The sequence below is a fragment of the Columba livia genome, chromosome 4, assembly GCF_036013475.1.
Source record: "Columba livia isolate bColLiv1 breed racing homer chromosome 4, bColLiv1.pat.W.v2, whole genome shotgun sequence".
In the NCBI taxonomy this organism is placed as follows: Eukaryota; Metazoa; Chordata; class Aves; order Columbiformes; family Columbidae; genus Columba; species Columba livia.
In genome coordinates, this window is record NC_088605.1 from 52,559,801 (window position 1) to 52,576,439 (window position 16,639).

The window sequence follows — 16,639 nt, forward strand, 5'->3', positions numbered from 1 at the left end:
AATGTGCTCTTAAATTTGACCTGTGAAGTGCCACTTGAATCCTAAACAAAACTTGGGCACTTGGCATTTGGGATCATCTTACTCCACTTTTGTATTGTTTTTTCTTCACCAGCCAAGATAAGTGCATGCATTTTTTTTTTTTCCTGTGTTGCTGAATGCCTAAGTAGCAGTGGTATAGTTTGAGAATTGAAGCTGTCAAAAATAAATGTTTGCCTTGCCTCCAAAAACATCCTGAGGTGGAGTGATCTGGGAAACAGGGAGGAAACAGCTGCCTTGTTTTGCTGACTGCACTGCGTTTACTGTTGCTGATCTGCCACGACTGGGATTCTCCCCTTGCTAGTTAGTTTGTCTTACAAGATTTTAGGTTTTCTGTGCTTCTCTTGATTACTATATTTGGAATCCCGTAATTGTGTTCTTCTGAAGATATGCAGTTTGTCTTCCCTCTCTCATCCTCATTATCTGTCTGGCTCCTTTAAGTCATTCAGACCTTTAAGTGTGAAGATGTATGGAGGAGACAATGAGTTGGGAAGTGCTGGGAAGTCAGTGAAGAATGAAGTACAGTGTAAGCAGCAAAATCCTGCAGTTGTTTTTAATATATTTTTTGTAATGTCTTTTGGTTGTCTACTGTTTATGTTAGTAGATGCCCTGGTCCTTTCTTGATGTGAGACTGGAAGCCCTAGAATGTTTCTTTTCAGCAATTACTTGAACTGAAGATTATCTGCAGCGGAGAGGGGAAGGGGGGGTCAGTAGCCTGCTTTCCTGCCTAATTTTCCCCTTTTTCATCACATTACTTCAGTGTTTCATCAGTTAATTCCACATATTTAAGCTAATATGTTGATTTTTTTGTCGTTGTTGTCATCAATCATTAGGCAAAATCCATACAAGATTGTCTCACAATCTTAGAAGCATTTTTCTCTATTGTTCTCCAGTTGCATCTTCTTTGCTGTTTCCTTTGGTTCACAAACTATGCTTTGTACCGTATGTTGTTGTCACACAAGAATCATTAGTATGTCCCAAAAGTGCCTGCAGAGCACTTGAATTTGACCCATCTTGAGAATTCTGTTATGCTTCTGTTCCTTTTTCTGTAACCTTGGAATAAAGGTAATATAGTCTCTTCTTGCGATGCTGTACTTCAGTAAAATGAGGTAGAGAAGTAACTCCCTGTTTGTGCTGTACACATTAAGCCATAAGGAGTTAAAGTTCTGTTACTTTTCCTCAGTGCCCATCTTTATTCTGTTTCATGTTTTCCTACTGTCTGAAAAAGTGATGGATGTCTTCTGACAGTGTTCTTGCCTTCTGAGCTACTGGTAGATTTAAAGGTTTTTACTCCACAACGGACTTGGAAGTCACTTGGAAGTGCTCTTACAAACATTTGCAGTAGGCCTCTTCCCTTTCTAACATCTTTTTATTCTCGTAGACATGCTAAATGGTATGAGTGACTTATGAAAGTTTACAGCTAACCCACTGATCTGTGCTGCAATTTTGAGTGGTAATTGGAGTGCAGTGTGGATATTATGGAGCGACCAAGTGAGCTGAACTCAACAGCTCTCTCACTTGTCCTATGGCCATGTGTCACAGAGAACAACTGGGCTTGCCTATTATGGATTTTTCTGGCAAGTTTTAATTTTTTTTTCAGCAGGCTTGCAAGGAGATGAACAGCCACAGATGCTTTCTCCTGACTGGAGCTGAAAGTTTGAAGGGCAACTGAATTTGCTTATGTTCAAGCTTTGATACAGAGTGTGAGAAATGTTGATGAGGCATGAGGCAGAACAGCTTGCTCTATTGCTGCTGTATTGACTCTGCAGTGCTGACAGTAGTTAAAAAAATGGCTTTTGTACATAAGCTTAGTTAATATATACAACTTGGAAGACAGCTAGGAACAGTTATGGGCAATGGCCATGGTCACCCTCTGTCTCTATTTTTAATAGAGTCACTTCCCTGCCCAGAACAGCACTTTAATTTTCAATCACTTTAGTATCATTAGGAGAGGTTGACTTTTTGGGGACATCTGTACAGTCTGAATATGAATAACAGTATCCATGCTTTGTCATACAAGAGGATGTTCAATGCGGTCAGGGTTATTTTCCTGGTTGTTAGCAACGGTGATATTTTTGTTTGAAGTACAAAACATTGTGCTCTTTTTGCTGAAGAGTTAATCCAGAGCCAAGGCTCAGCTGGGATCTTTTAAAACCAAAGACTTACTACTGCATGGGCTGTGCTTTTGGGTCCTCAGGACATATTTGTGTGTGTCCCTTTGAACTTCCCTGAGGAAACCTGTGCTTCAGCAAGAAAACCATTTTAACAGCTGTTAAGTTCCATCTATTCTGCTCTTGGCCCTCTTTTCTGTGAAGTGAGTAAAAAGAGCAGGTACCTTTGCTGTCTGGCTGTCCTTGACAGGGCTAACACCAAACAGAATACAGTTGCTGCCTCTGATCTGGGGACCTACCATCCTCCTTGTGTTTAGGTAGTCTAGTCTACACTTATTCTCACACTCCTGAGCTGCCCTTTGGCAGAGTTGCAGGATGACCACCAAATAACCTGGGAGAATAGATGACTTTGACTGCACATCCATCTCTCTGTATCCAAGTCATCTTGACTTTATGTCAGAGCTTTTCAGATAATTTTCTCAAACAGTGATTGCAGACATACTAGCTGTGTCTGAGGTGGGATCAGATGGTCAACTCTGTCACTTGCTTTAGTGATCACTCATTCCCTTGGTAGTCTCGCTGGCTTCAGTGGGAGTACTTGTTTGAGGGACAGAGTTTCACCCATGAAAACTGAGATCCTTCCTGTGGAGTACCAAGCACTGTCTTTATGCAATGCACATGGGTGAATGGTAGAAGATACAGCAATTTTGATATAATTTACCCTCGTAGTATTCATCCTTGTGTTTTCCATGTTAAGACGTGCATCAACTCATGGAAGTGCTGACAGAATATTTACTAGCATTCCCCTCTTAAAAAAAATAAGAGACCAAAATAAAGGCAAAGACAGACCTACAGCCTCATTATTATTTCAATGTAACTTCTGACATGAGGAGATCAAGCAATTTTTTGCTTTTTGAATGTCAATATCTGACTGTCAGCATGAAGAGACCAACTGTGGCTGTATGTGAGAGCAAGTTCCTGGGCATGCTACGTGAGGGGCACTGGTGAGTTTCTTTCAGGCTGCTGGAATGCTTCTTTTTGTTTGTTGTGGGTTTTTTGTTTGTTTTAATATTTGATAGAATAGTAAATTACTAGGATGTGGACTTGTCAAACAGGCTTGCCAAGTTTTCAGCAGTCATCTTGAATGGAATGCCTAAAAAAGGCTGGCACTGCATCACATGGAATGACCAATGATATGTCATATATTTTTAATGGGCACAACACTTTAATAAACATTCTCCCTCTTAAAACATTGGATTTTAAAATGGGTTTTAGCCTTGAGCCATGTAGCTATCCAGCTGTGAATTTTATAAGGCAACAATCTCCACATCATTAATGTTATGACTGATACTCCAGTGATTGCAGTAGTAAGTATTTCCAGACATTAAAAAAGTTTCAGATAACAGATGAAGAAAGTATGGCTCTACTTGGAAGATTTTCTCAGCTCAAAATTAAAGCAATTTTCTAAAATTATGAAGACAGGCATGCACTTCTCTTCTAGTGAACCACAAGTATCTGTTTATTCAAGCCATGCTGTTTTTTGCACCTGACAGCTTTAATCACATTGCCTGACACTTTTGAAAATCAAAATTATTTTTCTTTTCCCGTGGTTTCTGCATCCTGAGCCAATCAAATTCAGCTGAAATGCTGCATGATGAGGCAGATTAGACCCCATCTTGATTTACCATAGTTACATTGGTTCATAAGAAAAGCCTGCTTTTTGTTTTGTGTTCTCTTGGTATACAAGGGTTACCTTGTTTTATTCAGAAGCATGTGGGACCCAATCTGGAGTTGCAAGATGATCCAGTGATCCCTCTCTGGGCAAGCAAGTTCCTCCTCTACAATGACTTCTGTGCAATGGTCACTAAATCACATGGCCTTTTTGAGATCTCTTCTAGTCAGCCTAAACCTACTACCAATTTAAACACTTTGTCTCTCTCAAAAATGGCGTATCTCTTATCAGGTCTTACATGTCACTAGACTGCAGAGAATTAAATCACAATGTCTTTATGTGTGAAATATAAGATTTGGCAGAGGTGAGGTTCTGCTTTATATTTTACTTTCTTCCATCCTTTTTGAACTGTAATGATTTTTTTTATATGTAGGCTAAGAGTTTAGAAAGTTGAAGTGTTGTTGTTTCTGAGTTTTTTGCTGTTTGTGATGGGATACAACAGGTGTATTTTCTGTAATTATTTTCAAGTAATTATTTAAGTTCATCACTGGGCTATTTATTTACTTGATGGAAAATCAGGTCCTTTGGGCAAACTTTGGAGAAGCATGTCCAGATGTGCCTGTTGGTCTCTGTTTCTTTTTCAGGTAATTCCTGTTTCTTGTGTTTCACATCTAGTGACAGCACATCCACAGACCTAAAGCACTGTGGTCTTTCAAACTCTCGAAGGGATTTGTGCAGCCTTATCACCTTAGCTCATAAGAAGGCTTAGCACTCTATAGGACTGGATTTGGCAGTGACCAGTATAAAGTCTTTCTGCAGGTTATGTCTTATGGTGGGATCTCATTTCTTGCCACTAGGCAGGTTTCTCTCAGTCCCATGTCATTGCTCTCCTTGTTCGTCACATGATGTCTGTAAGGAGCAATTAGTTAAATGACAAATTAATCTGATTCCTTTTAGAGGAAAAAACAAGTCAGGTATTTTGCTGCTTGGTTTTGCTGTGATGGCTGTGTCTATTAGGCAGTGATTTCTAGCACTTTCTTCTTGCTGCTGTCACCCCTCATAAATTCCTTTCCCAGGGGCCTGACAAACTTTTGTGGTACTCAAGAGGAGCATGGCATCTCTGTGGCAGCAGGGCATTCCTGCCACAGCTGCCTTGCCTTGCTCTGTCCCCCCTGGAGCTTTGGGCCAGGGCAAGAGCTGGTTGCTCTTCGCTGGTATCACATTGAGGGCTACTGCAGCCAGTGTGAGAGGAAGGGATCCAAGAGGTGTGGAGCAAGTGGGCAGTGATGGGGAGGAGAGGCTGTGCTTTTGCTTCTGCTATGTTTATGCTGAAACCAGTCGAGGTGGAGAGGGAAGGGGCAACATGCTGGGTGAGATGGACAGTGACCTCCCCCCATGTTTCTTTGTGTGGTCCAACATCTGTGTGGGTTGAGGAGAGCCATTTGATCTTGAAGACAAGGTCCCCATGTTTTGGTAGGTATTCACAAGCAACCGTCTCTCCCTTCTTAGCACATAACATCGAGAGGGGTAAATTAACTTCCTCCCTGAAGGAAGAAGAGCTGTGCAAGTGCCTCCTTCGCCTTCCATTTTATGGCACGCAAATACCCGATTTCCAGGGTGGAACCACGATGGCATATGCTTCCTAGTGCACTGTTTTTCTACCAAGAGGGGTCCATTGCAAACCGTAGCACAATATTGGCACAGCCTGCGTGTGGATTCAGTTAAGTCTTGAAAGACTTTGTGGGTTATGACATTCCCCTAAATGTGCTGAGCTTTCTTTAACCTTTCATAAAACATTGTGATCTTTATGGACTGTATCATATTGTGCAGTAATGTGCTTTATTGTCCACAGAATAAGCTTTTCTTAAAGATAATTGGAAAGCTGGAAATGGCTGCTATCGGCTGATTTTTTTTTTTTTTAATACATTATTTCTGAAATAGGCCTGGTGTAATAATGACCCTATCTGTTCAAGATTTAAGATTTGTCTTGGCAGAGAAAATTGATCCATTTCACCTTTGTCTAATGGAAATTTTTATCTGGGATTATCTGTTTATGTAAATGAATGTTCCTCTGAAAAGAGAACTTGAGGGGGCTGTAAATCTCAGTGACACTTTAGTTTCATGGGGGGAAAATTGGAAAGGATTCTAGTATTTATCTGACTGAAATTGGTTATAAAAACAAAATTATCTTCATGTACCTGCTGCATCTGATGTTTCCTGGAATTTCATTACCTTTTTGAATAATGTAACGTTACACCATATACAGGATTCTCTGTGATTAGCCCCGAAATTGTTGAGGGATTACTTCCTAGCATTACAATTATTAGGAAAAGGCAGCCTGTTGGGGTAGTAGGATTCTGATTCAGTGCCCTAATGGGTACCAATTAGCACAGCCACATTATTCATAGTGCTCTGTGTAGAGCACTGAAAATACACCACATGGCTTTTTTTTTCTTAAGAGTTTGGTGGGGTTTTGTTTTTTGTTTGGTGAGTTGGTTGGTTGGTTGTTGTTTTTTTTTTAAACCTAGGAGTGAATTTAATTATGGGGAAAATGTCTTTGGCTAATCAGCTTTTGTTTACAGTTTGCAGATCAGGGCTGTGAATGTAGCATTTAAACTAATATTTTAAATATAATCTTTAAAAGCAGTTTCACTGTTAAAGAGACAGACTAGTTTTTTTGCCAAGTTTCTTCTTGAGGTCTAGATCTGACAGAACCAATCAGGCCAGATCCTTGCTGGAGTAGCCATGCTGAAACACAGAATTTGGCTTGCACGTGCTAGCAGTGAACGTGGTTGTCTAACAATTGCTGGAAATACTCCCTCTTTCCTGGCGCTTGGTCAGACTGGCAAAGAATAGATAACTAGGCTGATTTTGCACCTATTATTGTATTTAAAAGTTGCTGTACAAGAAAATGCAACATTTTTATTGAATTATTTTAAAATTAAATGAGATGAAACCCCCATGTATTTTCACATGCAGCAAAGCTACTTTGTAGATATCTGATCCTTGCCATCTTTGGCTAACGAAACCACATTTCAATGGTATAATGATGTGATGGTGTCAAATGCCCAGAGGGAGCAAAAGAACACACACTAGACATAAACATGCATTTAATATGTGAAACTTCTGGTTGCTTTGGCTTGTGATCAAACTGCTGCTTTCCTGGAGCAGAGGAAAAGCAGTTTGTGTCTTCAAGCCATGAAAGGAATGACATGTGCTTGAGAGTACACTTGAAGGTATAAAATAGTGCCCCATGTTTTTACATCTAATTAAGTGCCCTAATTTTCAAGCGTCTTTCAGAGTTGCTTGTTGCTCAGAACCTTCAAAAATCACGCCCCTCGCCTAGCTGTCTAAGTAAAAGGTAGGAGCCTAACTTTGGAGGCGCATGATCTGAGGCTTCCTGGCTTGATTTCAATGGGATTTGGGCCAAAGGCTTTAATGAAGAGAGGATTTCCCCTCTGCTATTCAAAATTGTAGTTGTATTTGATGCAGTGTTGAGGTGTGTCATGACTTCTTCAGTGGTCCAGCCTAGCATATTAATTAGTACTAAATTAAAAAAAAAAAGGTACTAAAAAAAAAAAGAAAATGTGCACTTAACTGTGGTTTTTATTCTGTGATATCTAGCAGACCTTGCTTGAATATTCCATGTTCTAATGTTGCTTAATTTTATTTCCATAAAGCTTCAGGCAGCGATGTTCCCTCCCCAAGTTCTTTACTTTTGTGACTTTCCACTCCACATTTCAGGCAGTCATTTCAGCTGGAAATATACATTATTGCCAGCTCATTAAATCCAAAATAAATGAAGCGGAAAATTACAGAACTCTGTGGATTACAGTGCACCCAACTCAAAATAGAAGTGTGTGATTAAAAACAAAATGGTCTGTGTTTTTAAAAATGGATTAATAGTTTTGGGCCCAGCTGGCAAAATATCATATGCAATGTGTTTTCAGAGTTGGACTAGTATTCAAGGTGAGCTTCTACAAGTGCAGGACTCTTCCCTGTACACATACTGGAAAAAATAAATAAATAAATAAATGCTGAGGCAAAAGCCCTGGGTCTTGGGAATAGTTTGGTTGACAGCAGTAACAGCCCCGCATAAAATACTGACATACAGGTAAATTATCTCCTCATTTCAGAAGAAGCAGTTTGAAAGAAGCAGTGTGTGTGTGAGTATATATGTATGCAGAAAATGTTTCTTTCATCTTCCCTATTTAACTTGTTTACTCTGATTTTGGTCCAGTTTTGCTAGAGCAGACTGAAACTTGATGAGTGGTGAAGTAGGTCTTTTCTGTGTGTCTACTCTAATAGTGAAGAAGAAAAAATATAAGAACAAGGAAATGTGAAAAGACAGGTAGGTATTTTGCAGCACGAATAAAACTGGAGCTTGATTTCCCTGTGGTGTTTCATCAGATCTTCCAGGTTTTGTGAAGTATTCATTCCCCGGTTTGGGTAAATCTTGTAATTCCTCATAAGGTGCAGAAAAAGAGAATGTTTCACAAAGTGTAGAATAAAGTATATTAAACACTAAATGAAGACCATAAAGTTAAAAGCTCAACAGGATCTTTTTCTGGTTTGTTCCAACATCAGTGTTTAAAGGCTGCTTTTAGGTTGTGCTTTGTGTGTGAGCTTGAACCAGAAAAACAGGCTTTTGACAGTGCAGAGGGGACAGTTTTGCAGAAACCAAATTTGGCTTTGCCTTATTTCTGTTGAATTTAATGGCTACCTGCCTTCTGGAGCAGGATACAGTAAAACTGCATCTCTCTGTTTCTTTTCTGCAACCTCGAAGAGCTGTTACACACAATGAAGAAAGAGGAAAAAAAAGTGGACCATCTGTAGATGCAGATGGAGATTTGTGGATGGTGTACAAGTCGCAGTCACTGAGTAAGGAGAGATGCCCAAAATATGTCGTCCAAATTGACCAATCAGGCTGCTAAGGGGAACATTAGCCTGTTTGGATGTGTAGTCTTACAGGCCCACCCCAGCAACTGTGCAGCTTGTGCAGGCAGTCAGGCACTCCATCAGCTTTTCTTTCCTGCTGCTGCTCAGCAGACTGAAATCACAGCTGTTTTTACCTGTCAGCTTAGCTCAAACGTCCTATGACTAGCAAGTTTAATCTTATTTTCCTTTCGATTTCTGTTGTTGTTTTCAAGAGATAATGCAAAATCTTTTGCAATATTTGTATGCTCTGAGATGTCATTTGATTACCGAGTGTTGTGATGCTGCAGTTAGTGACTGGATTGAGTTTTGTTTGGCCAAGTGACAGCTCAGGAGAGGGAAATGTCTTAGATAGCTCTGCAGTGCTGGGAGATGGTGGTTTGGCAATGCTTCCTCTCAAAGCAGGTTTGACCAGTGCCGGGGACATGCCCTTTACGTAGGGGTAGATAAAAATTGGGTAAGAGGGAGAGTTAATTTCTGGAGTATGAGTTCCCTGTATGAGAAGAACCTCAGTGTGGGCTATGAGCTCGTGGAGTGGTCCCTTGGGTGGAAGTTTTGTTACCAGGATCTTTTAAAACCTGTGTAGTACTCCAGGGAACTTCCCATGAGGATCAGATGTGGGCTGGCAAGAGGATGGACATTGATCCCTCAGCACATCTTTCATGCTGTTATGCTTGCAGTGGCTTATGCTCATGTAAAGAAAAGGCAGCCTGCATTCGCTTGTAGGATACTCTGTGGAAGCTAATGAGTGTTAAACACACAGGACAGAAGGTGGGACAGTGCATTTAACATGTGAAGAGCACTGTCTGGGGTTGTTAGTCAGTTGCTGTATCAAAATATATGTCAGTTTGTCAACTATAACCAAACCTGATCACAAACCCATCAGCTTTGCAGTGGGGTATCTTAAATCTACTTGAATGGATTAGCTCTGGACTTCAGTCAGCATAAATGAGATCACAGTTTTTTCTACGTGGACTGTAACATGGAGTGAGTTGTGCAGCTAGTCCACTACATTGTTTGTTGCCAAGTCTCCAAGAGGTTTTTAGGGTGTCTGAATATGTGTTATCTTTCACAGTGTACTCCTGAATAAAATAAATGGTGTGGAGAGGAGGGTAGAAAGGCAGGGGAGGGGAAAGCAGTGGAACTGCTTTTGCTGGGTTTCTGTAGGAATGGTGGGCAGACACTTGCCAAACACAGCTGTAAAGTACTATCATGGGGGTTTTGATCACAGGCTTGAGTTCTTCAGAACATCATTTCTTCAGGTGGGGGCTGAGATTCTAACACCCCTCACCACTGTTGAAGGTCCATTTGGATTTTTTAGGTCTTGAGTAACAGATATCACAGTTCTGGTGCTTACATGGCATGCCAAGGCTGTACTTAGCCATACTGCATTTATTTGCCTGAGTAACCAAAGTCAGTTTTTATTTCAGAGAGTGCAGTTGTGACCGTGGCAGTTCAGCCTTGCAAGCATTTTCTCCATTGGTATTTCATGCCACTTTTTCTTTTAAATAGGCCTGGTGTTTTGTGAGCTGTAAAGTGTCTTTGAGCCTGCTTATGCAGGACTGCAGAGCAACAAGCCTCCTTGTGATGTTTTTCAGGATGGCTCCATTTATATTAATTGTGTCACTAAAAATATTCACTTTTACTTAGAGGAGCATAGTCTGCCTGACAAATGATCCAGGTAACAAGAACTGTATCCACACCAGGTAGCATTTTTAAGGTATGGAATTTTTCTCTGGCAGCTTTAAAATAGCACCCACTCTTCACTCCCTTGCAGGAGCTGGTTCTGAAAGCTGGTGCATATTACTGGCTGGCTCCCACGTTTCACAGCAGGAGTGTCTGTGTTTCTGTAGTTAGAAACAAAACTGTGAGTATGGCTCAGAATAATTCAAAACTTTATCCTTAATGTAATAGCGGTGAAAAGAGGAGCTTGGGTACCACTGTGCTTGGCAAAATATGTCATGGTGACAGTGTGTTTTATGTTTATGTATTATTTATTGCCTGTTAGCTAAGAACACTGAAAATGCAAGGGCCATGACTGAAATGTGTAGCAGAGTTGTCAGGCAGCTTTTTCCACAGCACGTGTTTTGTGTGTCAGACATCGGTGGCTGACGGATGTAGGGAGGTGCTGTCTGGATCACTGGCATTCCTGATCGCCCAGCCTCCTAGTAGGGAAATTGAGGCAGTGAGGTGAGCAGATTGCTGGAGGCTGCACAGTGAGAGCTAGTGACAGACTCCTACTCAACCCCTGGGGCTGTCAGTTCACAGCAGCAGTTTTTTTGCTTTCTTAGAGATTTTCTGTTGTCACAGAACCCACGGCCCTCAAGAGAGCACACAGCTACTGAGCTCTCTGCCTGTGCTCCCCAGATGGCACTTTGACTGCTTGCTGTGGCTTTGGCCCGACTGTCCATTCTTTACCCACTGTCTTCCTCCCAGCCCTTCTCTGACTGAAGTGCCCTGCAGTCAGTATACATCTTCACCACTCCCTCCAGCCTTTGGCTTTGAGCTCTGTTCTGTGTTCAGAAAAGTCTGTAGAGCAATACCAATGGCAACAGGCTGCATCAGCTTCTGAGTGTTGCACTTTCCTCCCACTCTTCCCCTCTTCTACTCATTCCACCTTCCCCAACTCTGTGCTTTCCCCTTGCCTCCTCTGGTTCCCTCCTCTTCTTCCTTCCCCACCCTTCCCTCACCCAACAAAGCCTTAGTTTCTTCCTGCTTGTAATTTGTCGCTAATCAGCTGTCAGTGCTGGAGCAATGATGAGAGGTTCATCTCTTGCTGAGGGTAATGGCCTTAAAAGTCACAGAGTCAATGTCAATGGGATCGCTCCAATTCAGTCAGAGACCTGAATGAGAAATGGCCCCCACTGACATTAGCACTCATTTTGAGCCCAAGCATCTGGGCCCTAGTAAATAACCATCAGTGGGTGGGTCCGGGGGACAGGTCATTAGCCCCACGAAAAATAAATATCATTTCCCTTGATGCCTGCAAGTAATTTAGCTCAGACGAGGAAATTTCACCCTAGATTAAGTATGATGAGCCAATATCAGTCAGAGGAGGCCAAACAGTGAGAGCTTGATGAGATAGAGGGAAATTTATATGCAGCTGGCTGAAAGCAAGATGAGTTTAAAGAAATTATGTTCTCTTCTACTCTTCAGCCATGTACAGTGCCAGGCACTGTGTTTTCTGCAATTGACACCCCCGCCCCACATTTTTGCCCCCCCATCACCTGCCCCAGCCCATGGGCACACATTTCTACACTGCACAGCCCATCCACCAGCATTCCCACCCCCTCCACCAACACCAGCCTCTGCTTTCAAACAACTGGCTTTCACACTGACAGCTTTCACATGTGATGCCTCCAAGTCAGAGCAGCAGCTTCCAGAGAGGTGCTTGCCATGTCTGCAGGCTTGCACACAAGTCAAAGCCATGGCCAGCCCTGCCTATCCAAAAACAGCAAGGGCGTTTTATTGCTCTGGAGGCCCTCAAGGCCCATTGTCTGCTCCCTTGCTCTAATGCAAGTAACGTAATAAGCCTCCCCTTGTATGCTTGCTCTGCGTGCCTTTTTTTTTGGTTACTTATTTAGCTCATAGGTCTATTACATGATTTGCTCAATGGCTATTAATTCCACTCCCCCACCCAGCCCCTCTTTAATGAGAGCACACATTGAGAATCATAATTTATGTCTGCTGGAAACAGTAAGCAGGTAGCTTCTCTCTCCCACACTGGCCCAGCTTTATATCATGAAGCTGTGGCTGGAGGCTGGGGTCTGTCCCCAAGTTGTGCTCTGCATACAAATCAGGTGCACTGTAGCAACTAGTTCCACTCTCTCTCTTTGTCATATCTTTCAGGCAGACCCTGTGGATGACTGGGACAGGAGCATGGGATGAACCCAGTGAGCTGTGATGCTGAAGGAAAACTGAAGCAGGCCAAGAGCACACAGAAATCATGTGGAGAAGTAGGTTATTTTAGCACAGGCATGAAGGAGGGAACTGGGAATGCAAGGAAGCAAGAGGCCTTGCTACAACCAGTGCATGCTTTGGCAGTCTCTTAGGAGGCCAGTTGCTCAGCATTAGAGCTCATTAATTGTGCTAAGAACAGAAGCCAGGCTAGTTATGTGGAAGATCTGGGTGGCTTTGTCCTTTACTTACTCATTGTGTTTCCTTGTGCCTGAATATTTGTTTCACCTTGGTTGGGTTCTCTGTTGCACCGGTAAAATGTGTCAGCCACAAAAAGACCAAGCAGTTAACTGGTTTGACATAGGCCAAAATAAAGGTGGAAATCTGCTGGGAATGCAGTTGTACTTTTACAGGATGTTCCTATTAGCTAGAGACTACTTTCTGCCAGATCACTCATTTGCACACTGCACTCCAAGTAATGACAAAGCACAATTATCTGATATCACTGTGAACCTGTTCTGTCACTGTGCTCGAGTTCACCACAAGCAGCTTATAACGGGTCACTTAGTAATCAGCAGCAGGTGCATATCACTTATGGCGGTTATTTTTTTAAGAAACAGTGCTAACTCTTCATATATGTCAGCCTTGTGGTGTTTTGGTGTGTGTTGTGGAGGGTTTGTTTGGTTGGTTTTGTTTGGGTTTTTTATGGCCAAGTGAGCAGAAGCAAAAATATATTTGTAAATATTTCACCCTGCCTTTCAATTAATGTCTGACCAGCATCTCTGAACTATTTCTTCTCTGAATTAAATCTTGTGCAGGTATGGTCAGTGAAAATATGACATTTTCTTCAAAATAAAGGTCTAGCCAGGACAGAGAGTCTGAACTCAAGAAAAGAGTGAAAGCTTGTATGCAGATGTACCACATTTCCAGCCACCCTGGTTTTGGATGAAGCTACAGCAAGCATAGCCAAATTATGGGGCTGCTGAGTCCCTCCACACCAACTGCTTATTCAGCTTTCCTGTGAAACAGCAGCGTTTAGCAGGAGCTGACAATATTTCCCACCTTGGAGCATGTTTCCTTCTGAGCTCACATCGGCTTCCAGAATCACAGGTTAGACTCCTCTTGGTGCCTGAAGGTTTTCTTGCAATTTGCAGGAGGATGGGAGGCTGGTTTCCCTTCTCCAAGATAATGCCAAGAGAGTGCTTACATACTCTTTCTGTTGTCTGAGTTAGAGGTGAAATTACTGAGGCCGTAAGAGAAATCTGTGTAATAAGAAGGCTGATGTATTTGACCTTTGGCTGGTTTCACAAGTGAGAATGTTTTGGCTGGTGTACAGGGAAAAATGTCTTAGCCCCTTGGAGGATGCTCAACAGAAACAGAATTTTTATTCTGCAAAATGTTCTGAGATCTTGGCTTTCTATCTCAAATTGAGATAAAAATAATTGATCTATCTGTCTACTTAACTATCCATCTAACATTTCATCAATATATGTTTTTAAAAATATTAGAAAACCCTGAGAGATGAAAATTCTCAATTTTCACTTTTTCTGCTTTTTTTATTGGTGATATGAAATTGTTAGCTGAAGAGAGAGGCTGCTTGTAGTCGAGGGAGTGGAGCAGATGTTTTTTTGCTTAAGGCAAAGCAGTATAGCCAACAGAAATAAATGCAGTGACTGACCTGAGACCTGTTCTTAGTGGCATGGAAATCCTTGTATCCTTCTACCAGCAAACAGAGCTGACAAGTGATCCCCAGAATGCAGAGGATGTGATTTTAGTGTACAGAGATTGTTGGTGATGAAAGGAACGTGAGCCTCTCTTATCTCTAACTTTTTTTTTTGCATGTTCTTTGCCCATGTGTCTTTAACTAGTCATGTTCTTAATGTAGTAGAGCTGCAGATCCTGTTGCTATCACAGTTAAAACAAAAATTACATTTAACTTATACACAGTAGCTTTTCCCTTGTCTCCTCCCTCTTCTGAAAAAATCAATTGGCAGGACTTCTTGGGCCTGCGCATAGATCCCTTTGAAGGGTGATGATCTGTGTTTGAAACTACTGACAACAGCTGTATTTATCTCCGAGAGCCAGTGCCTGGAATGGGTCATAGTTATGTGGCCTGTCCAGCAGTCAGCAGCATCTGTGCAGCATTACAAAAGTTAGTGGAGGTGCACTGGAGGCAGAGAAATAGGTCTGTCAGCTCTTAACCAGTTCAAAATGTACGTCCTATTTCATAGGATACATATAGCCGAATTTTCAGTTCTTTGTTGTGTTTTTCTACAACAATTGACTTTTTGTTATACTTGCCTTCTACTAGGCTGTTTCAGTCCTAAATGTATTCTTTTTCTTTCTTGTGTGTTAAGCTACAGTGTGCCCTGGTGAGTAATATGGGCTAAATTCTGGCAGGTGTAAAGTTAGCTGAGTTACAGCCACTTAGGTTAAACCTGGCTTTGGCTCCATGCCTGCCCTGCTCCCTTGCCAAAGCAAGATTTGCTGTTACTGTTTTGGGTTTTTTTTTTCTGTTGTTTGGGGTTTTTTTTCTGTTGTTTTGGGTTTTTTTCCTGATATGCGATAAAAGTCCTCCTCTGTGATGCAGTATCTGTATCCTGATCTCTTGTGTTGGTTCACAAGCAAATTGATGAGCAAACCCTTGACAAAGTCAATAGAGGGAGTGATGATGAATTGAGGGCCATTATAGCAGGTATCGTCTGCATTCTACCAGCTGACACCAAACTTCCCTTCTAATGCCAGTTGCCTTCTATCATCTGGTAAATGGATTGGATACAGGCTTCTCCCAATTAAAGCCAGTGAGATCATATACTTCCTAATTACAGGCTAGCCCATTGTGTCTAAATGTGACAGACATGTGCTTGGAAAATTGCTTTTAATGCCTAAATAAACATGATGAACTAAATGGCAGATTTTAATTGTAATTGAGAGTGCTCAGCCTCTTGAATTTTGCACTGACTTTCTGATAGTCACTTGTACTGCTGACCACCCTCATTTGGGGATGTTTTGTTCTGGGCATAGCAATGCTGTTATGTTGCGTGTGGGCCCATGCACTCTCCCTTTCTCTGGGACGTCAGTGTTTTACAAACATATGCAGCAGGATTGCACAATGGAGAGCAATACAGCCCTCCTAGAAGAAGTGAAAGGGATTGCAGAAGGAGAGACCAAGAGTTTACACCAACAGCAAGAGCGAATAAGCGAGCAGGTCTAGGGCAATGCAAGTAAAACAGTACAATGCAGGATGTTTAAATGGAGAAACTGACTATTTCCAAGAAAACAAAAGCAACTGCTGTCACCTGGGATATGTCTCCACATGGTCTAATTCTCCTCCCAGGTACTTAGGGAGAAATCTTGACTGTTTCCAGACTTGCAAAATCAGTTGCTCTTAATTCAGACCACATGCATAGTGTTGACCTCCTGTGCTAAAACTTTTAACAAGAGGGGATAAGATCTGTGTAGATATTCGGGAATAGTCTTTTGGGTGTATATGTATGTTAAATAATACACGTAATGCTGGACCAAAGGCAATTTAAGTGTTGCATTTTATCTGACACTGAAGGCAACATGCTCAGTTTCCCAGGCGTTGCATATGCGTTAGTTTCTATCGGTAGTATTCCCTGCAGGATTATCTAAACTGGCTAAAGCCTTGCTCGGTATTTTCCTGTGCTTTATAATGGTTGGCAATATTCAGTGCTCACTAGCAGTCACAAATGCTTGCTGTGCCTGGCTCTGCTCTTCTGCTCCATTCACTCCCTAGGGCTAAATCTGCATCTGAAGGTTTGCATCTGAGTAAAGGCAACTGGGATTATCTGCAAAAATCAATAATGCTCCTAATGGTGTCCAGAATAGATGATGCCATTGCAGAATAAATATGGAGAAGACCGTAGTGACAGCTTGGTTCTCCCATGCTCTCAAATTCTTGGGAGCTCAGGTCTTGATTCAGCAAGCTGCTTAGATGTGTGCCAGGCTTTAGTGTGATAGCTAA

At 41.8% G+C, this 16,639-nt stretch overlaps 1 long non-coding RNA gene across 2 annotated transcripts in view; it reads left to right on the top strand.

Moving 5' to 3' along the window:
• The window catches only part of LOC135579375 (uncharacterized), a 34,337-nt gene that overhangs the window by 6,137 nt on the left and 11,561 nt on the right, over positions 1-16,639 (top strand). Inside the window, exons 2-3 of one of the 2 annotated variants that reach the window (XR_010472349.1) lie at positions 12,604-12,710; positions 13,470-13,761. This is a non-coding gene — a long non-coding RNA (uncharacterized LOC135579375). The remainder of the gene's footprint in view (positions 1-12,603; positions 12,711-13,469; positions 13,762-16,639) is intronic. The other variant, XR_010472350.1, reaches the window with a different exon arrangement.